Consider the following 8,482-nt stretch of genomic DNA (forward strand, 5'->3'; position numbering starts at 1 on the left):
GAGGTCTTCATAATCCATTTAAGCAATAAATCAAAAATGGACAAAACTAAACTAAAAAGGCTGTCATGTAAACTGTGCAAGGAAAGAAAGCACGGGTGTTTGACCTCTGGATTTGCCTTACATTTGCGTGAGGCACACCCTGTTTTGTTTCGAAATGACTTGAGGCAATGAGAGCCTGAATTAGTAGGACAACTTAAAAACTTCCTTTCCTTTCCTTTCCTTTCCTTTCCTTTCCTTTCCTTTCCTTTCCTTTCCTTGTCAATGTACATTAAACTGAATTAATTCATCAGGCCTGTTTAACCATGCCCTGGATGATCCTCTTGGTAAATACACTAGCGCTAAGTGGCTTTCAATCATTACCACCACGTATCCCCAGCAGTACTAATAGGCTTAGGACAAGAACTCACTATCAGCTCAGACTCTGCTCCCTCCAAGTCCAGCTTACTTGCTCAAGTTTCGGTTACCACTTTATATGTGGGTATATTAGCATTTGTCTTGTTGCGTTAGCATGAATAAATGTCTTACTGTGAGAGAAAAAAAATGAATAATGGACTCAGGGGAGCCTAACATTGGTCGTTATGCCTCTTAGGGAGATAGAAAATGAATGGACTGGCTTTTAAAGTGGATGGCTGAATCAATACCAAATGGCCATTAGTCTTGAAAATATAAATAAATAAAACATTGCTTTCAGAATGAATACTGGCGTGAAAAAAAGGGAAATGGTTTAATTTAGTTTTCTCAATGCTGGACACTGGTCCTCGAGAGAGGCAGCAGTGGGGGAAAAAGTTAGTTGATAGTCACTGGTGGGAGGTTTTTAAATCATCTATCCAAAGGAAAGAGCTGTGGGGGAGATCTAACATGTGGTATAAGTCTCCCTCTTGAGGACAAAAGAAGGTGTTGCAAATATAAAACAGCAGTTCAGTAAACTTTAAAACAGACACTACAGTTGTTCTAAAGTACCAAAGCCATAATCTCATTCTAAGGCCCAAAACCTGAATTTTACTAATTTACTTTTCTAATTTACTGAATCATTCGGCTTTTTGAGAAAAAACTTTAAGCCCCTTTTACTCACTGGAAGACATCTTTTCCACAGTGACAAACTTTGTGATGCATAAATGAAGCCACAGGAGGTGGAAGTTAAACTGAACTACAGCACGTATATTAAAATAACACACACAGGCATACTGATGTCATTTATATGATATACGGCAGTGTGTGAATGTGTGTGTGACTGGGTGAATGACTGAATGTAGTGTAAAGCGCTTTGGGGTCCTTGGTGTGGTCCTAAGTAATGCGCTATACAAATACAGGCCATTTACCATTTTACGGCACTTCAGAGTGTGCAGCTAGCAAAGGTGTGGTTAAAGCAACAATGGTTGCAAACAATGTGAGAGGCCAAGAAGATCCTAAGATCAGGTTCCAGAAGAGTCTTAAAGCTCTTCATTTTTATTATAGAACTTAGTTTACTTATGTACTTATGACTATGTTGGAGATGTGAAACTGCAACTTCTATAAGTAAATACAGGATATATATATATATATATATATATATATATATATATATATATATACAGTGGGGCAAAAAAGTATTTAGTCAGCCACCGATTGTGCAAGTTCCCCCACTTAAAATGATGACAGAGGTCAGTAATTTGCACCAGAGGTACACTTCAACTGTGAGAGACAGAATGTGAAAAAAAAAATCCATGAATCCACATGGTAGGATTTGTAAAGAATTTATTCGTAAATTAGGGTGGAAAATAAGTATTTGGTCACCTCAAACAAGGGAAATCTCTGGCTCTCACAGACCTGTAACGTCTTCTGTAAGAAGCTTTTCTGTCCCCCACTCGTTACCTGTATGAATGGCACCTGTTTGAACTCATCATCTGTATAAAAGACACCTGTCCACAGCCTCAAACAGTCAGACTCCAAACTCCGCCATGGCCAAGACCAAAGAGCTTTCGAAGGACACCAGGAAAAGTATTGTAGACCTGCACCAGACTGGGAAGAGTGAATCTACAATAGGCAAGCAGCTTGGTGTGAAAAAATCAACTGTGGGAGCAATCATCAGAAAATGGAAGACATACAAGACCACTGATAATCTCCCTCGATCTGGGGCTCCACGCAAGATCTCATCCCGTGGGGTCAAAATGATCATGAGAACAGTGAGCAAAGATCCCAGAACCACACGGGGGGACCTGGTGAATGACCTGCAGAGAGCTGGGACCAAAGTAACAAAGGTCACCATCAGTAACACACTACAACGGCAGGGAATCAAATCCCGCAGTGCCAGACGTGTTCTGCTGCTGAAGCCAGTGCATGTCCAGGCCCGTCTGAAGTTTGCCAGAGAGCACATGGATGATACAGCAGAGGATTGGGAGAATGTCATGTGGTCAGATGAAACCAAAGTAGAACTTTTTGGTATCAACTCAACTCGTCGTGTTTGGAGGAGGAAGAATACTGAGTTGCATCCCAAGAACACCATACCTACTGTGAAGCATGGGGGTGGAAACATCATGCTATGGGGCTGTTTTTCTGCCAAGGGGACAGGACGACTGATCCGTGTTAAGGACAGAATAAATGGGGCCATGTATCGTGAGATTTTGAGCCAAAACCTCCTTCCATCAGTGAGAACTTTGAAGATGAAACGAGGCTGGGTCTTCCAACATGACAATGATCCAAAACACACCGCCCGGGCAACAAAGGAGTGGCTCCGTAAGAAGTATTTGAAAGTCCTGGAGTGGCCTAGCCAGTCTCCAGACCTCAACCCCATAGAAAATCTGTGGCGGGAGTTGAAAGTCCGTGTTGCTCGGCGACAGCCCCAAAACATCACTGCTCTCGAGAAGATCTGCATGGAGGAATGGGCCAAAATACCAGCTACTGTGTGTGCAAACCTGGTAAAGACCTATAGTAAACGTTTGACCTCTGTTATTGCCAACAAAGGTTATGTTACAAAGTATTGAGTTGTATTTTTGTTATTGACCAAATACTTATTTTCCACCCTGATTTACGAATAAATTCTTTACAAATCCTACCATGTGGATTCATGGATTTTTTTTTCACATTCTGTCTCTCACAGTTGAAGTGTACCTCTGGTGCAAATTACTGACCTCTGTCATCATTTTAGGTGGGGGAACTTGCACAATCGGTGGCTGACTAAATACTTTTTTGCCCCACTGTGTGTGTGTGTGTGTGTGTGTGTATATATATATATATATATATATATCGAAACAACTAGTAGCTCAGTGTTCCAACATTCGAAAGAAGGGACTGCTCTCACAGCTAGAGATTGACGAGGTACAACACAAATGCTACGGCAAGGAGGAGTCAGGACGCCAGGTCAGGGGGGAGATATCATCACCCCCACCCGAGATTGGGCACATAGCCCCAAGTGCGATAGGAGAAGGATCGTTGAGTGCGAGAGGAACTGACCTGAAAAATAGGATCATGGCCAAGCTTGAAACCTGGATCCCCCGTAGCCGGTTACCAAGATTACGTGAAGTACCCTCAGAAGGTCTGCTAGATGATGTTAATGCAGCACTACGGGCAATACCTACAACCACGATTACCGACACTAACAAGCTGATCTACAATACGGCAGCAGTGATCAGTGAGATGCTTGGCTACAAGTTGAACAGCCACAAGGGGCAGTACCCTCCATGGAGAAGGAGGCTAGAGGGCAAGATCAAAGTAGCACGGAGGGAGGTTAGCCAACTAACAGAGTTGCAGAAAGGTGCGACAAATAAGGTGCCTAAGAAATACAGCAAGCTGTCCATACCTGAGGCCTTGGAAACTGCCAAGCAAAGACTCACAGCCTTGGCCAGCCGCTTGAGGAGGTACACCAGAGAGATAGAAGGCAGGAGAATAAACCAGCTGTTCTCCACAGAACCAGCAAAGGTGTACTCTCAGTGGCAAGGGAACAATAAGAGAACAGCACCACCAAGGCTGGAGACGGAGCAATACTGGAAGAGCATATGGGAGAAGGATGCAACCCATAACGGCAATGCTCAGTGGCTAGTGGATCTGAGGGCAGACCACAGCGACCTCCCTGAACAGGGTCCAGTAACCATCACAGTGGCAGATATCCAAGAAAGGGTCTCCAGTATGAAGAGTTGGACAGCACCAGGGCCCGACATGGTTCACGCCTACTGGCTGAAGAAGCTGACTGCACTCCACGAGCGTCTGGCAGCACAAATGAACCAGCTGCTAGTTAACGAGAGACACCCGGAATGGCTAACTGAAGGCCGGACGGTCCTGATCCCCAAGGACCCCAAGAAGGGACCGGTCCCCTCCAACTACCGACCAATAACCTGCCTCAGTACTACATGGAAGCTCCTGTCAGGCATCATATCGGCTAAGATGAACAGGCACATGGGTCAATACATGAGCGGGACACAGAAAGGAATTGGCAAGAATACCAGAGGTGCAAAACACCAGCTACTGGTAGACAGAACAATCAGCCGAGACTGCAAGACCAGACTGACCAACCTGTGCACTGCCTGGATTGATTACAAGAAGGCCTATGACTCAATGCCCCACAGCTGGATACTGGAATGCCTAGAATTGTACAAGATCAATGGGACCCTAAGAGCCTTCATCAGGAACTCAATGGGGATGTGGCGTACAACACTAGAGGCCAACTCCAAGCCCATAGCACAAGTTACCATCAAGTGCGGGATCTACCAAGGAGATGCTCTGTCCCCACTGCTGTTCTGCATAGGCCTGAACCCCCTCAGTGAGATCATTAACAAGACTGGCTACGGATACCGACTACGGAACGGAGCAGTTGTCAGCCACCTCCTGTACATGGATGACATCAAGCTGTATGCCAAGAGTGAACGAGACATCGATTCACTGATCCACACTACCAGGCTATACAGCAATGACATTGGAATGTCGTTCGGACTGGAGAAGTGTAGTCGGATGGTAACAAAGAGAGGGAAGGTAGTCAGAACTGAGGGGATTGAACTACCAGAAGGCAACATTGCAGACATAGAGGACAGTTACAAGTACCTGGGGATCCCGCAGGCAAATGGGAACCATGAAGAGGCCGCTAGAAAGGCTGCAACCACCAAGTACCTGCAGAGGGTCAGGCAAGTCCTGAGGAGTCAGCTGAATGGTAAGAACAAGATCCGGGCCATCAACACATACGCCCTGCCCGTGATCAGGTACCCTGCTGGGGTAATAGGCTGGCCAAAGGAGGAGATAGAAGCCACTGACATAAAGACAAGAAAGCTCCTTACCATGCATGGAGGGTTTCACCCCAAGTCCAGCACCCTGAGGCTGTACGCTAAGCGGAAGGAAGGGGGCCGGGGACTGGTGAGTGTCAGCACCACAGTCCAGGATGAGACAAGGAACATCCAAGAATACATTGGGAAGATGGCCCCAACTGACCGAGTGCTCAGTGAATACCTCAGGCAGCAGAAACCCAAGAAAGAGGAGGGAGACGAGGAACCATCATGGAAGGACAGGCCCCTGCACGGTATGTACCACCGGCAGATAGAGGAGGTGGCTGATATCCAGAAATCCTACCAGTGGCTGGACAAAGCTGGACTGAAAGACAGCACAGAGGCACTAATCATGGCAGCACAAGAACAAGCTCTGAGCACAAGATCCATAGAGGCTGGGGTCTATCACACCAGGCAAGACCCCAGGTGCAGGCTGTGTAAAGATGCCCCAGAGACAATCCAGCACATAACAGCAGGGTGCAAGATGCTAGCAGGCAAGGCATACATGGAACGCCATAACCAAGTGGCCGGCATAGTGTACAGGAACATCTGTGCCGAGTATAACCTGGAAGTCCCGAGGTCAAAATGGGAGATGCCCCCAAGGGTGGTGGAGAATGACCGAGCTAAGATCCTGTGGGACTTCCAGATACAGACGGACAAAATGGTGGTGGCTAACCAACCGGACATAGTGGTGGTAGACAAACAGAAGAAGACGGCCATAGTGATCGATGTAGCGGTTCCGAATGACAGCAATATCAGGAAGAAGGAACACGAGAAGCTGGAGAAATACCAAGGGCTCAGAGAAGAGCTCGAGAGGATGTGTGGAGGGTGAAGGTAATGGTGGTCCCCGTGGTAATCGGAGCACTAGGTGCAGTGACTCCCAAGCTAGGCGAGTGGCTCCAGCAGATCCCGGGAATAACATCGGAGATCTCTGTCCAGAAGAGCGCAGTCCTGGGAACAGCTAAGATACTGCGCAGGACCCTCAAGCTCCCAGGCCTCTGGTAGAGGACCCGAGCTTGAAGGATAAACCGCCCGCAGGGGCGTGCTGGGTGTTTTTATATATATATATATAAAAAAAAAAAAAAACCACCCAGCACGCCCTTGCGGGCGGTTTATATATATATATATATATACCTATGTATATATTTATATCTCTCTATATATCTATCTCTCTCTCTATATCTATCCATCTATGGTGGCATGGTTGTTAGCACTGTTGCCTCACAGCAAGATAGTCCTGAGTTCAATTCCGCCAGCAGGGTCTTTCTGTGTGGAGTTGTGCATGTTCTCTCTGTGTTTGTGTGGGTTCTCCCCGGGTACTCTGGCTTCCTCCCACAGTCCAAAGACATGCACTTTGTGGGGATAGGTTAATTGAAAACTCTAAATTGCCCATAGGTCTGAATGCGGGAGTCAATGTGAGTGCGAATGGTTGTCTGTTCCTGTGTGTTAGCCCTGTGACAGACTGGCGATCTGCCCAGGGTGTACCCCGCCTCTCACCCTATGACAGCTGGGATAGGCTCCAGCACCCCCCGCGACCCTGAAAAGGATAAGCGGAAGCGAATGGATGGATGGATGGATATATACATCCATCCCCCTAGGAAAGCTGCGACCACCAATTACCTGCAGAGGGTCTGTATAAAAGGCCCAAAAGTTCATGGAATAGTTTTATTGGTGTTTATAAGTTCATTTAATATTCAGTCTTCTGTCAGCCCACCTTCTAGTGACATCATCCGGTTAGTAAGGTGGGCAGTTTAATGTCGGATGAGCAATGTTGGTCCGGAGGGGGTGCACTGATTCCTGGGGGATGTTATGTAAGATAAGATAAGAGATAAGATAGAACTTTATTAATCCCTCGGGTGGGTTCCTCTGGGAAATTCGATTTCCAAAAAAGCACAGCACCGACAGAAGTTACAGAGTTACAGAATATTATATATATACACACACACACACACATATATATAATACAGAGACAATATAAATAAAATATACGAAGGGGATAAATAGAATAAATAGGAATAAAAAATAAAAATACAAGTGAATTGCACATTTCAAGTATTGAGGTCTATTGCACTGTTGACTATTTACAAAAGTATTGCACAAGGTATTGCACAGTGAGGTGAAGAGGCACTACAGCTTAGTTGTTCCCCCCTCCTTTGTCCTCCTGTTTCCCCTCCCTCTCCCCTCCAGAGAGGAGTTAAACAGTTTGATGGCGTGTGGGACAAAGGAGTTTTTAAGTCTGTTAGTTCTTGTCTTGGGGAGAAGCAACCTGTCACTGAACAGACTCTTCTGGTTGTTAATGGCCGTGTGCAGAGGATGCCTGGCATTGTCCATAATGTCCATCAGTTTCTTTAATGTCCTTTTCTCTGCCACTGTCACCAGAGTGTCCAGCTTCATGCCGACCACAGAGCTAGCCCTCCTGATCAGTTTCTCCAGCCTGTGTGCGTAAATGACAAAAAGCCACATACACACACACACCTATGTACACCCGCTGTGTTTACAGCCCCAGAAATTGAGTGGTGACAATAAAGTGCCTCAAACGGAACCTCAAGCTCCCTTCTTCTTTCATACTCTGGGACAGTTTGGCCTTAAGTGGTGTTCTGGCCGACACACCGGGGTGACCGTAGTGCTCAAAGACTGAATCAGTGCCACAGCCATCTTTGATATCTCCACTACATTTAATTGGTCCTTCAGCTGTATCCAGAGAGAAGGCATGGGGAACAAGCCTATGATCCCTCTACTCCTCTACCCTTCGTGCTCCCCTATACACATCCAAATAAGGAAATAAGTGCAGAGTTAGAGGATATCCATCAGGAGCGCCACCTCATCCAGCAGACCCAGCAACGTATGTCTTCAGATCTGGTCGAACTCAAGGCACTGCGAGCAGAAATGAGACAGTTAGTGGAAGCTGTCCAGAGCCTACAGGGCCCATCTTCTCTCCAAACCAGTAAGTTAATGCAGTCACCGCTACCGGGTGATACACCAGAGATTGAGGAGGATGATGACTGGCCTGCCCCACCACCGTGGCCAGATCCAATTGAGGAAACACCACTGCCTAGCAGTGTTGGTCAAGTTACTTGAAAAAAGTAATCAGTAACTAATTACTGATTACTTCCCCAAAAAAGTAATCCCATTACTTTACTGATTACTTATGTTCAAAAGTAATTAATTACGTAGTTACTTAGTTACTTTTAAAAAACACGATTTACAACCTGAATGGGTGATAAAGCGTTAGATCTTTCAGCCCAATTCTACTTTTT

Source organism: Diplotaxodon limnothrissa, linkage group LG17 (genome assembly GCF_057381915.1).
Source record: "Diplotaxodon limnothrissa isolate DT_005_m linkage group LG17, D_limnothrissa_male_GT1.1, whole genome shotgun sequence".
Taxonomy (NCBI): domain Eukaryota; kingdom Metazoa; phylum Chordata; class Actinopteri; order Cichliformes; family Cichlidae; genus Diplotaxodon; species Diplotaxodon limnothrissa.